The sequence below is a fragment of the Bubalus kerabau genome, chromosome 4 (genome assembly GCF_029407905.1).
Source record: "Bubalus kerabau isolate K-KA32 ecotype Philippines breed swamp buffalo chromosome 4, PCC_UOA_SB_1v2, whole genome shotgun sequence".
Taxonomy (NCBI): domain Eukaryota; kingdom Metazoa; phylum Chordata; class Mammalia; order Artiodactyla; family Bovidae; genus Bubalus; species Bubalus kerabau.
Genome location: NC_073627.1, coordinates 104899703 through 104915549, shown reverse-complemented (window position 1 = coordinate 104915549; position 15847 = coordinate 104899703). Strand labels below are relative to the sequence as shown.

Below are 15847 nucleotides of genomic sequence, written 5' to 3'. Positions count from 1 at the left end.
GCTATTGGGAGTTTAGATATATTGGTTGGCTAGTGACTGTTAGCTCTATGGAGTCTTAAAAAAATTCACTTAGTTATTTTTGACTGTGCTGGGTCTTTGTTGCTTTATGCAGGCTTTCTCTAGTTTCCTTGAGTGGGCTACTCTCCAGCTGCAGTGTACGGGCATCTCATTGCAGTGGCTTCTCTTGTTGCAGAGCATGGGCTCTACTGCACATAGGCTTCAGTAATTGTGGAATGTGGGCTCAGTAGTTGTGGCTTATGGGCTTGGAGCATGGGCTCAGTAGCTGTGATGCACAGGCTTAGCTTCCCCACTGCATGTGGAATTTTCCCAAACGAGGGATCGAACCGGTGTCCCTTACACAGAAAGGCGGATTCTTAACCACTGGATCACCAGGGAAGTCCTGGAGTTTATTTTTGTATATGGTATTATGATGTGTTCTAATTTCATCATTTTACATGTAGCTGTCCAGTTTTCCCAGACCACTTATTGAGGAAACTGTCTTTTCTCCATTGTGTATTCTTGCCGCCTTTGTCATAGATTAGGTGACAGTAAGTGTGTGTCACCTGGTAGATATTTTGTCAGTGTCCATTTTATGCTGTGCTCTGCATATATTCCTGGAGAAGAAAATGGCAACCCACTCCAGTATTCTTGCCTGGAAAATCCCATGGACAGAGGAGCCTGGCAGGCTACAGTCCATGGGGTCACAAAGAGCTGGACACGACTGAGCGACTAAACCACTGCGTATATTATTAAGGATAAGTCAGTGGACATCATCTTTAATATCATGGTATTCTCTTGACTGAGTATACTAAGGATCCAGATGTAAAGAGAAGTATAACGTGGAAGTGAAATAAAGGCATATACTCATTGCAGAGATTGTTTCTTAGGAACAGTTACAGTAACTTTAAAGTAATTTTTAGATTTTGTTATGCCTTTTAAGAGTTTCCTTTTTTTAAAAAAAAATTTTTGTTTTCAAGCATGCTTCATTGTGGTCAGTTTTTAGAAATGTTCCATATGTGCTCGAAAAATATATTTTAGGTGGAAAGTTGTAATATATTTGTCGTTTTTCTTGTGGATTGTTTATCTTTTATCAGTTTATGGAGCTCTTTGTGTATTAGAGATATTCTTTGATAAATGAATTGCAAATATTTCCCTCAGTCCGTTTGTCTTTTGATTTTGTTTATGGTCCCCTTTCTCTAGAGAAATCAAAAATTTAATATAATGGATCTTTTTCTTTATTGTGGAGGTAGAAAACTTAAATGACTAAAGTGTCATTAATGAGTATAAAGGGGCTTGTTATGGAATATAGTAGGGAGAAGTGGAGATTATGGGGAACTGCCTGTCCTGCCTAAGGCATTGAAATTGAAGTGAGAATAAGAAAACTACTTTATTAGTCAAGGAAAACAGGGACTAAGACACTCAATTTGTGTGACTTTTGTAAAATGGATTTTGAGTTTTCCATTTTGTGTAAGAAAGTTTTTCCATTCCAGGTAAAAGTTTTCTCAAAGATTCTTCCAGTATTTTTATTTTGTTTTTTGCATTAAAAATTTAATTCATATATAATTTATTATTTATTTATTTTTGGTTGCACTGGATTTCCATTGCTATGCATGGACTTTCTCTAGTTCCAGTGAACAGGGAAATCCCATGGACAGAGAAGCCTGGCAGGTTATTGTCACAGGGTCACAAAGAGTTGGACACAACTTAGTGACTAAACAACAGCAATATAGTTATAGCATATTTTCTCCAGTTGTACTGTCAGTTATGCCAGTGCTTTTTATTAAAAACTAAATATCCTTTTCTGTTGCGTAAAATTGTCATCAGATTACACTATATACTTAGATTTATTTCTGGGTGCTCTTTTGGTTCACTGATCTGTCTAGTGTATACCAGTACTATTTTGGCTAGAGTTGTTTTATATGTTCTTTTCCATTATGGTTTATCACACTGTATTCAGTATAATTCCCTGTGCTATACATTGGGACTTTGTTTTTTATCCATTCTAAATGTAATATTTTACATCTACCATCCCCAAACTCTTAGTCCATCACTCTCTCTTCACTCCTCCCTGTTGGCAACCACACATCTGTTCTGTATATCTGTTAGTCTGTTTGGTAGTTGGTTCACTTGAGCCATATTTTAGATTCAACATGTGATACCATATGCTATTGATATTTGTCTTTCTCTTTCTGGCTTATTTCACTTAGCACGATAATCTCGTTTTATCCGTGTTAGTGCAAATGGCATTATTTAGTTCTTTTTTATGGCTAAGTAGTATTCCATTGAATATATGTACTGCATCTTCTTTATCCATTCATCTTTTGATGGACATTTAGGTTTCCATGTTTTGGCTGTTGTGAACAGTGCTGCTATGAATACAGGGGTGCATGTACTTTTTAAAAATAAATATGGAACATTTAATCATGTTTTAATTATTTAGTTATTTTTGACTGTTCTGGGTCTTTGTTGCGGTGTGCAGGCTTTCTCTAGTTGCAGCGAGCAGTGGCTACTCTCTAGTTGTGGTGCGCAAGCTTCTCATTGCAGTGGCTTCTCTCGTTGTGGAGCATGGACTGTGAAGTGCTCAAGCTTCAGGAGTTGTGGCTTGTGGGCCCTAGAGAGAGGGCTTGGTAATTGTGGCACATAGGCTTAGTTGCTCCACAGCATTTGGGATCCTCCTGGACTAGGAATTGAAGCAGGGTCCCCTGCTTTGCTAGGCAGACTTGTGACCACTGGACCACCACAGAGGCCTCTGCATTTATTTTTTTGAATTATAGTTTTGTCCAGGTATAATGCCAGGAGTGGAATTGCTGGGTTATATGATAATACTGTTTTTAGTTTTCTGAGGAACTGTCACACTGTTTTTCATCATGGCTGTGCCAGCTTACTTTCCCACCAGCAGTGTAGGAGGATTCCCTTTTCTCCAGCTCCTCTCCAGCATTTGTTATTTGTGACTTAGCAGCAGCAGCAGCAGACTTGTTAATGATGGCCATTCTGACTGGTGTGAGGTGGTACCTCATTGTAGTTTTGATTTGCATTTCTGTAATAATTAGTGATGTTGAGCATCTTTCCATGTGCCTACTGGCCATCTGTGGGACATACACATTTTTATATGGTGGGATTCTTGTTACTGTTAAGATACTGTTAAGATACTGTTCCTCTTCATTAATCCAGAGAAAGGGTTATTTTATACTAGTACAGCATTTATAAATGTATTTCAAATAAAGAGTCTATAAATGCACAAGTAAAGAAACATCAGTAAATAGTCAGTGACTTTTTGTGTACCATCTTGGTTTAATGTATCAACTTCATGGGCTTCCCTGGTGACTCAGTGGTAGAGAACCCACCTGCCAATGCAGGAGATGTGGGTTTGATCCCTGGTCCTGGAAGATCTCCTGGAGAAGAGAATGGCAATCCACTTAAGTATTCTTGCCTGGGAAATCCCATGGACAGAGAAGCCTGGCAGGCTACCATCCATGAGTTCCCAAAAGAATCAGACATTACTTAGCGACTAAATGACAACGTCAATTTCACAGAGGATCTTTTTCTCTAGCAAACACTTGCAAGTTTTGGATAATGTAAGTATATAGCAGTTCCCCTCTCTCAACCAAATTACTTTGGTTTTAAAGCATTAAAACCCCTTCTGTTTATAAAATTTAGCCTGAGACTTTAGACTAAACGTGCCACTACATGTGGAGATCCTTACTCTTGATCAGTGATGCTTTTAAGGAAAAATTTTGATTAAAAGGGGAAAATGTGAAATAAAATAGAAACCTCAGCTAAAATTGGGACAGGCCTGTATGGGGAACTCTCAGGCCCTGCCATGCATCTACCCAGGTAAACTGAAAATTGTATGGTTCCATTATTGACATGAAGGGAGTTTCCCGAGTAGTGCAGTTGGTAAGGAATCCACCTTCTAAGTGAAGGAGATGCAAGAGACACAGGCTTGATTCCTGGATTTGGAAGATCCTCTGGAGAAGAAAATGACAACCCACTCCAGTATTCTTGCCTGGAAAATTCCATGGACAGAGAAGCTTGGCAAGCTATAGTCCATGAGGTCGCTAAGAGCTGGACATGACTAAGCACACACACATGCTATTGTTTATACCATTATAACTCCAAAGACATAACCTATTTTAATGTAACCAATGACCTTAAACTAGCTTTCATCTACCAAAATTTAATCCTGTTGAATAGATCATGTGAACTTGAAAAGCATTTTGGGTTATGTTCTATGATATTTCTTTAATTAATGTAAGTGGTTATTTGTTTTTAAGCAAATTAAATAAAACTCTTTTACAAACAAATTTTAGCAATACCATCTGAAGGTAGAAAAGAAAACAAAACCCACATGTCTACAACACCTATATACACACATGAGCACTCAGATAGATGCAAACAGGAACTGTTTGATTTAAAATTTTAGCCATATGCTGATACAAACCCAGAAGAATAATAGATTCAGAATGTATTTGTGTCCTGTAAGGGTCTTTTTAGAGCTGTTTTTGGAGTCAGTTTATTTTTTAGAAGCTTCTGCATGCCAATCAAAAAATGCTTTTTATTGTCTCACAAGAGGTTTGGAATCCTCTCTTTAGGTGGACGTATTTAAAACAAATGTTTCCCCTTTGAACAGGAAGGGTCACTTACCTAACAAAAGGAAACAGAAAGCAAGTTTTCTCCTAGAGGTTTGGAGTGTATGTCTGCTACCAGAAATCTAGGGCAGCTGTTATTTAACACTTTTCTTCTAAATATTTATCTGCTCAAGTTAACTTCGAAACAGTAATTAGGATTATAGCATTTGAATCTTCAGAGGGTCCAATTTTAAAGGGGTAGGTTTTTGCAGAGGAAGAGTCATGGAGGTGGGGCCTGAGCACAAAATGGCTGCTGGGATGCAGTCTGAGACAAATGGGTGATCAGGGAAGATACACACGATGGCTCCTGAGACAAAGAAGTTGTGGGAGGGTGAGGTGCAGGAAGCTTCAGAAGCCATTTTGTTCTTTTCTTTTGTTGTTGTTGTTGTTGTTTCATCCAATTTAGAAATGTTATCTTACAAAATGGAAATTTTAGAGTTTTGTGTACATTTGAATTTGTTTTGTTTAATTATAGAATTGTAGTCCTCCACTTTAATCTTAAGCAAAACAAGTTTGGGGAGATTGAAAATTCCCCATACAGCTCATTGTAATTCTGATTACTTGTAGTTTGTTCAGGTCACTTAGTTAAAAGTGCACATGCTGGGGTCCATGGTTTTTAAACATTAAACTGTCCAGAGTCCTGAAAGGCGGGCTCTGCTTAGAGCATTTAGACGACCAGAATCTGCCCCCCTCCAAAACCCTGCACTACTGCACACTGTAGAAAACAACTGAGTACTCTCCAAAGTCAGAGCCTCAAACCTGAAAGGACCAAGCCTTTCCAGATACTGAGTTAAGTCAGAAAGCTCAAAATGCAAAAAGAGCAGAGCTTGGAACCTGAGAGGACACTTACTTACCAAACTTCGATGCGTGAAACAGGGCTCTCAAAGCTGATGCACTGGGACAACCCAGAGGGATCGGATGGGGAGGGAGGTGGGATGGGGGGTTTGGGACAGGGGGACACATGTATACCAGTGGCTGATTCATGTCAATGTATGACAAAAACCACCACAGTATTGTAAAGCAGTTAGCCTCCAATTAAAAAAAAAAAAAAAATGGCAGTAGCTCATGGAAGTGATGAGCACAAGGGGCTTGGTGTTGGAACCTTGCTTGATTCCAGGATTCATTGTCTCAGGGTTCACCTGCTTTGGGTCCCACTTCTGACACCAAAAATGTCAGCTTTAATTATACAATTGCCATTTATTTTACCAGCAAAGTTGGTTTATTTTGTAAGAGCCAAAGGAATTGCAGTTTTTGAAATGCAAGCTATGGGGAACCATGGGCAAATTTAGATAACAAAGAAGGGGAACTTACTTTTATAAGGTAAAAGGGGAACTTTTTGGAGGGACTCTGTTAACCAAAGAGTCTATTGGCAGAAGCTGGGAATTCAGACTATGGCGGATTCTCATTGGTGGGCATCTGTAGTCTGATTGGCTGAGCTGTCATGGAGCAGAGAGAAGTTTTCTTCTTCCTGCTGGTTAGTAAAGTAGAGGCACCTTTCTGTCAGAAATGTAGGCATGTCTTTTCCTGCTTGGAGCAATGGATGATGCATGGTAGCACCTGAGAGCTCTCTCTACAGGCTGTCCCTACTCCAAATTTAGCTGAGATTTCTTTAGTTAATTACACACTTAATGTAATAGTCTTTGCACCTTCATGGATCACAGCCTTGTCCTGGCAAAGGGGTTTGCTTAGCTCAGTGAAGCTATGAGCCATGCCATGCAGAGCTGCCCAAGGTGGGCAGGTCATAGTGAAGAGTTCTGACAAAACATGTGCCTCCTCCCACTGGAGGAGGGAACAGCAAACCACTCCAGTATTCTTGCTGTGAGAACCTCGTGAACAGTGTGAAAGGCAAAAGAAGACCCGACACCGGAAGATGAGCCTCCCAGGTCGGAAGGTGTCCAATATGCTACTGGAGAAGAGTGGAGGACAATTACGATAGCTACAAAAAAAAAAAAATGAAAGTGAAAGAGGAGAGTGAAAAGATTGGCTTAAAGCTCAACATTCAGAAAACTAAGAACCATGGCATCCAGTCCCATCACTTCATGGGAAGTAGATGGGGAAACAGTGGAAGCAGTGTCAGACATTATTTTTCTGGGCTCCAAAATCACTGCAGATGGTGATTGAAGCCATGAAATTAAAAGATACTTACTCCTTGGAAGGAAAGTTATGACCAACCTAGATAACATATTCAAAAGCAGAGACATTACTTTGCCAACAAAGGTCCATCTATTCAAGGCTGTGGTTTTTTCAGTGGTCATGTATGGATGTGAGAGTTGGACTGTGAAGATAGCTGAGTGCCGAAGAATTGATGCTTTTGGACTGTGGTGTTGGAGAAGACTCTTGAGAGTCCCTTGGACTGCAAGGAGATCCAACCAGTTCATTCTGAAGGAGATCAGCCCTGGGTGTTCATTGGAAGGACTGATGCTGAAGCTGAAACTCCAATACTTTGGCCACCTCATGTGAAGAGTTGACTCATTGGAAAAGACTCTGATGCTGGGAGGGTTTGGGGGCAGGAGGAGAAGGGGACCACAGAGGATGAGATGGCTGGATGGCATCACTGACTCGATGGATATGAGTCTGAGTGAACTCCGGGAGTTGGTGATGGACAGGGAGGCCTGGTGTGCTGCAATTCATGGGGTTGCAAAGAGTCGGACACAACTGAGTGACTGAACTGAACTGACAAAAAAAACGAAGTGACCAGGCCAAAGCAGAAATGACACTCAGTTGTGGATGTGTCTGGTGGTGAGAGTAAAGTGAGATGCTCTAAAGAACAATATTACATAGGACCTGGAAGGTTAGGTCCATGAATCAAGGTAAATTAGATGTGATCAAGCAGGAGATGGCAAGAGTGAACATCAACCTCTTAGGAATCAGTGAACTAAAATGGATGGGGATGGGTGAATTTAATTCAGCTAGCCATTATATCTACTACTATGGGCAAGAATTCCTTAGAAGAAATGGAGTATCCCTTATAGTGAACAAAGGAGTCCAAAATGCCATATTTGGATGCAGTCTCAAAAATGACAGAATGATCTTGGTTCATTTCCAAGACAAACCATTCAACATCACAGTAATCCAAGTTTGTGTTCTGACCATCAATGCCAGAAAAGCTGAAGTTGAACAGTTTTGTGAAGACCTACAACACCTTCTAGAACTAACACCAAAAAAGATGTCCTTTTCGTCATAGGGGACTGGAATGCAAAAGTCAAGAGATACCTGGAGTAACAGGCAAGTTTGGCCTAGGGGTACATAATGAAGCAGGGCAAAGGCTAACAGAGTTTTGCCAAGAGAATGCACTGGTCATAGCAAATGCCCTCTTCCAACAACACAAGAGAAGACTACATATGGACTTTACCAAATGGTCAGTACTGAAATCCGATTGATTATATTCTTTCTAACTGAAGATGAAGAACCACTATACATTCAGCAAAAGCAAGACCTGGAGCTGACTATGGGTCAGATCATGAGCTCCTTACTGTAAAATTCAGGCTTAAAATTGAAGAAAGTAGGGAAAACCACTAGGCCATTCAGGTATGACCTAAGTCAAATCCCTTATAATTATACAGTAGAGGTGATGAACAGATTCAAGGGATTAGACCTGGTAGACAGAGTACCTTACAGACAAGGTTTGTAACATTGTACAGGAGGCAGTGACCAAAACCATCCCGAAGAAAAAGAAATGCAAGAAGGCAAAGTGGTTGTCTGAGGAGGCCTTACAGATAACCTGAGGTAATCTGAAAGGCACAGGTGAAAGGGAAAGATACACCCAACTGGATGTAGAGTTCCAGAGAACAGCAAGGAGAGATAAGAAAGCCTTCTTAAGTGAACAATGCAAAAAAGTAGAGGATAACAATAGAATGGGACAGACTAGAGATCTCTTCAAGAAAATTGGAGCTATCATAGGACTATTTCATGCAAGGTTGGTCATGGTAAAGGACAGAAACGGTAAGGACCTAATGAAGCAGAAGAGATTAAGAAGACATGGCAAGAATACGTAGAAGAGCTGTACAAAAAGATCATTATGGCCTGGATAACCACTATGGTGTGGCCACTCACTTAGAGCCAGATATCCTGGAGTGTGAGGTCAAGTGGGCCTTAGGTAGCATTACTGCAAACAAAGCTAGTGGAGGTGATGGAATTCCAGCTGAGCTATTTAAAATCCTAAAAGCTGGTGCTGTTAAAGTGTCAGCAGATTTGGAAAACTCAGCAGTGGCCACAGGACTGGAAAAGGTCAGTTTCCTTCCAGTCCCAGTGAAAGGCAATGCCAAAGAATGTTCACACGACTGTACAGATATGCTCATTTTACATGCTAGTAAGGTTATGCTCAAAATCCTTCAAGCTAGGCTTCAGCAGTATGTGAATTGAGAACTTCCAGGTGTACAAGCTGGGTTTAGAAAAGACAGAGAAACAAGTGATCAAATGTCAACATTCGTTGGATCATGGAGAAAGCCAGGGAAATCCAGAAAAACAACTACTTTGCTCCATTGACTACACTTAAGCCTTTGACTGTGTGGATCACAACAAACTCTGAAAAATTCTTAAAGAGATGGAAATACAAGACCCCTGTACCTGTCTCCTGAGAAATCTATCTGTGGGTCAAAAGCAACATTTAGAACTGGACATGGAACAACTGATAGGTTCAAAATTGGAAAAGGAGTATGACAGGGCTGTATATTGTCACCTTATACTTCTATGCAGAGTACGTTATGTGAAATGTCAGGCTGGATGTGTCACAAGCTGGAATTAATATTGCTGGGAGAGATATCAACAATCACAGATATGCAGATAATTCCACTTTAATGGCAGAAAGTGAAGAGGAACTAAAGAGCCTCTTGATGAGGGTGAAAGAGGAGAGTGAAAAAGCTGGCTTAAAACTCAACATTCAAAAAACTAAGATCATGGCATCCAGTCCCATAAGTTCACAGCAAATAGAAGGGCAAAAAGTGACAGATTTTATTTTCTTAGATTCCAAAATCACTGCAGATGGTGACTGCAGCCATGAAATTTAAAGTCACTCTTTGGAAGGGAAGCTATGACAAACTTATTAAAAAGCAGAGACATTATTTTTCTGACAAAGGCTTGTATAGTTGAAGTTTTGGTTTTTCCAGTAGTCATGTACGTATGTGAGAGTTGGACCATAAAGAAGGCTGAGCTCCAAAGAATTGATGCTTTCAAATTGCTGGAGAAGAGTTCTAGAGAGTCCCTTGGACAACAAGGAGATCAGTCAATCATAAAGGAAATCAGCCATGAATAATCATTGGAATGACTGATGCTGAAGCTCCAATACTTTGGCCACCTAATGCGAAAAGAGGACTTATTGAAAAGACCCTGATGCTAGGAAAGATTGAAGGCAGTTGAAGAAGGGGATGACAGAGGATGAGATGGTTAGATAGCATCACAGACTCTGTATAGAATCTAAGCAAACTCTGGGGCCTGGCATGCTTTAGTTCATGAGGTTGCAAAGAGTCCAATGTGACTTAGCAACAACAAATGTCTTTTTTAGCTAGAAGAATTTCAGTGTTTTTATTCAACTCATTTTTTAGCTGGCTGCATACACCTTTTGTTCAGTTTACTGTGATATAAGAGCAGTGGCTTTTCAGACACATTGGGTCATTCCACAGTAAGAAAGATACTGTATGTTATGGCCCAACACAGCTACACATACAAAACTATGTAAGTAACTATAGTAAAAATTTAATAAACTGAAACACATTTCCTATTTTAAGTAGAAATCTTGCATGTACTCTATTTTATACCTTGTGAAACTAGTTTTTTCTATTTATATATAGATAATAAATGTTTATTTACCTATCTACAGTGTATAAAGCTGTAGGTTTATATTATCCATTTATCTATGTAAACTATAAATAACCTGTGTACTTTTCAAATAAATGTTAGTCATGCTGCTGCTGCTAAGTCGCTTCAGTCGTGTCTGACTCTGTGCGACCCCATAGACGGCAGCCTACCAGGCTCCCCCGTCCCTGGGATTCTCCAGGCAAGAACACTGGAGTGGGTTGCCATTTCCTTCTCCAATGCATGAAAGTGAAAAGTGAAAGTGAAGTCGCTCAGTCATGTCCGACTATTAGCAATCCCATGGACTGCAGCCCACCAGGCTCCTCCATCCATGGGATTTTCCAGGCGAGAGTACTGGAGTGAGGTGCCATTGCCTTCTCCAATGTTAGTCATAACTCACCAATATTCCATGACTACAGTTTGGAAAAGTTACATTAAAATTATAGAAGTTACAGCAAATCCTTCCACAGTTAGGAGATAGTGCTCATGGGTGCTTCACTGCTTCTCACTTTTCAGAGAGGGCACCTACATTCTTTCAGCGCCAATGTACACATTTGTGTAGAGTTAGTTTATACTTATTACTCTGTGTTCTGACATTTTCTCTCTGGTTCACTCTTGTCTTAGCTCTTCTTCCAGCCTTTTAAACTGTTTGTGATCTTTACTTTCCAGTGAAAACTAGGAAGCTGGCAATTGTCAACTATCATTTATTAACAAACATTGTGTTAATATATGATATTAAATTCTGTTGTAGTTTAGATTAGCAAAGTTATAAATTTCAAAAATTTTTGAAGTATATTCTTTCTTATAATAATTTTTTTCATTGTGGCCTAAAACATATTTATTAATAGGCCCAAGTATCCTTTGTCTCTGAAAAAATTACAAAGTCAAAACTAAACAGACTGTTTTTAGCAATCGGTATCTCAGTATACCATCCTGTCTGGAAATGATTTAGATATTCAATATATATCCATTATTTAGTTTACGTTGGTATAAACTATTGTCTTATTTAAATTTATTTAAAACATTTGTTTGTGATAATTATACTTGCATTAGACATGAAATAATTAACGATCAACTTAAGGTATTTTTCTTGAGTTTTGAAGACATGCTTGTTTTTATTAAAGCAATAAACTTAAGCAAGCTTTTATTATCAGAGATTATCCCAGATCATATAAACATGAAAAACATTTGGATTATCTTCTATGTGTATGAGACTATCCTTGGTTTGAGGCTTCTCGGGTGACAGTAGTGGTCAAGCAGCCGCCTGCCCGTGCAGGTTAGATGTAACAGGCACGGGTTTGATCCCTGGGTTGGGAAGATCCCCTGAAGGAGGGCATGGCAGCCCACTCTAGTATTCTTGCCTGGAGAGTCCCATGGTCAGAGGAGCCTGGTAGACTGCTGTCCATGGAGTTGCACAGAGTCGGACATGACCGAAATGACTTAGCATGCACACATATGCTTGGTTTACATAAATGCTTACTTTTCTCCAAGTCAACTGCATAGAGCTCTTTACCAATTAATTTTAGCAATACCATCTGGAGGTGGAAAAATAAATCTGTAATAAACATACATAGATAAAATATGCAGACAGACACAGAGATCTTGGAGCTCTATTCCAGAACTTTGGCCATGAATCAAGTACAATACAAAACTCACTGATTTATACATAATTGTGTCTTTTGTGGAAAAAGTTAAAGATACATACCTTTAAAGCTTTTTGTTAATGTTTATGAAGAATACTTTAAAGATTGGTGTTTGTCTTTGACAAGTGATCTTAAGAAGGCTGTGTTCTACAGTTTGGGCACGAGAACGCTTTTAGCAGTTTATATTTTTAAAAAAGTCTCTTTCTATCTTTAGTCTCAGGTGAGCCTGGGCATTTTTTTATACACCTTCTGGGATGTTTACATTCAAAGATACAGTAAAGTTTACATCTTTAAGGGACAGAGAAAGAATGCAGGTTTTCTCTTGGCAGTTTTGGAGTACATTTGTCTGTTACCAGAACTTTAGGGCAATTACTATTTATAGGGCATGATATGACCTCAGTCCAATTCACTGTAGGGGAGAAAGCCTCTAATTTCATTCCTGTCATGCCTTGAATATTGGCCTGTAGCTGAGTCATTACCTGATTATTTGCAGGAGGTCCTAGGACAGGTTCTGGCCATCTCTATGAGGGGTAGTGTTCAGTGCAGGGCCCGCTACATCCAGATGATCTTCTGGTGGGTCAGGGATAGAGAGCTGGGGACAAGAGGTGTGTAAGAGGGAGGAAAAAGGGGGTTTATGTCAGATTTGATTTTTAATTTTGTTCTGAGTTTAATTTCTGCTATCTTGTTAAAGGAATACCTAAGGGTAATCATTATATTTCTTCATATCCACTTTTAACTTTGGTCTTCCCATATGTACCAAATACAGTTGTTTAAGATGAGAAAATTAGGTTTTCCAGTTTGAAGGATCCACTGTCTGAGCGTTGAGGAGTAGGATCTTCTTAATAGTGACTTAAACCATAAGTCAGCATTTTTATGACTTAACTATGGATGCAAGAGGTGTTCTCAAAGAGAGTACAAAGAATGAGCTCTCAAAGTATCCAAAAAGATATCACAAAGATAGTCTAAGAAAGGAAAGTCCTTTGTTGCATAGGTGGTAAGAATTGTGTGCTGAAAACTGTGTTTCTGATTTTCCCAAGAATATAAGACACCTCTGATTACAGATCTGCTAATCTGTGACAGTAGGCTGGTGTTACTGGAATGGGACTGTCCCAGCACTAATAAAACAACAGAGGTTGAGATGACAGAGTCCCCTATGGACTGGGACCCCTTGTGACCAGTTACCCTGAGGGCTTACACTGCTGGACAGATTGCTGCTTGTGACTTCATGTCTCAGCACCCCAGTCTATTTGACTGGTCACTGAGTATACCCTGACAAGTGTACTTTTTAGATGGTAGTGATCAGAGAGAATAGTTTCGTTGGACACAAAGCCAAGCTCTCAGGATGTAGAACAAGGTGAAATGAAAGTCCTCATTCTCGTCTGATGAGAACTGAACTCACTAGTCTGTGAAAGCTGGTTCAAACAGCATGCTTATGGGGCTTATTTATGCCTGTGTTCTACCCTGTGGATTTTCCTCCTTAGTACAAATGATGCAACAGAGCCAAAAAAAAAAAAAAAAAAAAAAAAATGGTGCCCATCTCTGGGAGGAAAAGGAACAATAAAAACCAGGAGTGCTCAAATTAAATTTACAATAGTTGCTACGCCAAAGAAACTTGTTACACAAATAGTTTCTTCTGTTAGTGTAAATTTAGAAAGAGAAAAAGGGCTGTCATCACTTTTGCTTTCACTGGACCCCTATAGACGAAGATCCAGAAGGCTGACAGTAAGAGTCCTTCCCTGCTGCCAGCTCTTGTCAGAGGTTCTAGGATTTCTCAGCAGCAGCAGTCCTGGGAACAGGCAGTTTTCCAGCAAAGAAGATCCTGCTGATTATACCAAAACTGTTGAGGAAGTTAAATTTACCCTCTTTGTCACTTGGTTCTTTTGGCTGGCCTAATAATCAAATTGACTCAAGACAGATTAACAGAAGAAAAACAAATTTCATTTCATACATACGGAAGTCCCACAGATATAAGACCTAAGAAGTGACCAAATCAGGCTGTTGATATACCCGTTTAAAAAAGGAAACATTTGTGAAGTTTTGATACAACAAAGTGCTTTGGGCTTGGGGTAGCAGATTAATGAAGTAACTAAGTTTATATAGCTTTCTCAACCTTGAATTCCCTGTTTCTGGTGATAAGGATTCCGTCTAGCCTCCCAGTATAGGGACTATACCTTCACATGGGAGATTTATTTCACACTTTCAAGAAACATAGGTGGGTCAGAATGGCATATTTTGAGGTGGCATATTTTGCCCCCAATCCTGTTATAGGTAAGGAGAAATCAAATAGCCCTCTTTTCTTATGCTTACTAATGTTTCAGATTCACATATTTCTTGAGGGTTCCCCCCCCCCCGCTTAAAAACACCTGGCAGTATCTATTACCATTTACCAATAATTTATCAATTTTGGTGCTTACTGCTGTATCTTAAGTACTTTCTGTCAGAATTCTCTTATTAAAATGTATCTTTTAACAGTTCTTTTAGTCAGAATATATGTATGGTTTATCCTCATATAGCTTTGAAAAGTCTGAGAATACCTTTTTTCACTCTTGAAAAATAGTTTTCTTGATTGTTTTCCAGGCCTCTTAACTGTCTTTTCAGTATTTTTTGTCTTTATCATGCTGCTTTCTGCGGGGAGCGAGCTCCGCCCCTGGCAAAGGTCTTGAGGAAGGAGGCTTGGCATACGCAAAGGCGGGATCGAGCCTCAGGAGTCTCCCTGGAAATTCTCGAGCATATACCCCAAAACCAGAGTCTGCCTACTTTCTGCTTTGTGCTTTCACCTACACCTCTGACTTTACAGGGGGCTGTCCCCCACTACCTCTCTCTGAAAAAAGAGTTAGCTTACAGCTCCAGTTAATAATTCCTGGGTGTGACAGTGTTTCAACCTATAAACTCCTTTGGAAGTCCTCTAGCCTGCCTGAATAGGTTTTTTCCGGCCACATGTGATTGTTCAGAGCCTCCCAACTGTAAGAGGCAGGAGATGTTCTAAACTGTCTAAACACAGATTCCTTTGAGTAGTTAAAAGATTGATTAGAAATTGTATTGGTGAAGGGTTTTTCACTTGTTGGGCCAATGTTTGCTGCTAAGTCTCCATATCCCTTACCTACTGTGTCCTTGGCGGTGTATTGATTGATATAATGGGTGTATAGAAATGTAAGTAGTAGCCTCAATGTTTGTAACCTTGGACCCTTGAGTTAATTCTTTTCTTGATTGAGCCCACCTCACCTTTGCCCTATAGGAATGCAATTTATCCAGTGCTTTTTGGAGGCTGGCGTCTGACTTTAGAATAATCACCTTTAGAGAAAAATAAGTTTCTTAAAATGTTAACAGGCCTCCTGGCCAGAAGATGATGTAAATCACCTAAACTTTTGCATATGATAATTTTGAAAGCCTGGCTTCGATAAGGATCAGGAACTGCTGTCTTTGCATGACTCTACCCCTTCCCCCATTATCCTCTATGCACAACTTAAGATATAAAACTACTTTGGAAAATAAAGTATGCCCTTTTTTTGTTCACCGAAATTTGGTCTCCCCATGTCAATGTCATTCTCTTTCACCTTCTAGCTGAACTTTTCCTCTGAGGCAGGGAAGCTCGTCAAGCCTACTAATTTTGTCTGGGCTTCTAAGATCTGACCGGGAAGGCCTTAGTGTCTCCTCTCCTTTGGGAGAACGGGATGACGCCTGCGGCCTTCGTAGGTGACGTAAATTCCCTGCTTTGGAATTTTATTCAGCCTCTTTTCTTCACTGAATTTCTTCGCTGAGCTATCCTTATTTCACCACTCTTTATAT

At 39.7% G+C, this 15847-nt stretch overlaps 1 protein-coding gene and 1 long non-coding RNA gene across 5 annotated transcripts in view; one reads left to right on the top strand and one right to left on the bottom strand.

The window, feature by feature from the left end:
* JAK2 (Janus kinase 2) overlaps positions 1-15847 on the top strand; it is a 119774-nt gene that overhangs the window by 7383 nt on the left and 96544 nt on the right. The gene's annotated exons all lie outside the window — the stretch shown is intronic.
* Positions 3319-14718, bottom strand: LOC129650040 (uncharacterized). The gene is made up of 3 exons (XR_008713547.1): positions 14596-14718; positions 12541-12653; positions 3319-3392 (listed from the first exon to the last, which is right to left on the bottom strand). It is a non-coding gene; the product is annotated as an uncharacterized LOC129650040 (long non-coding RNA).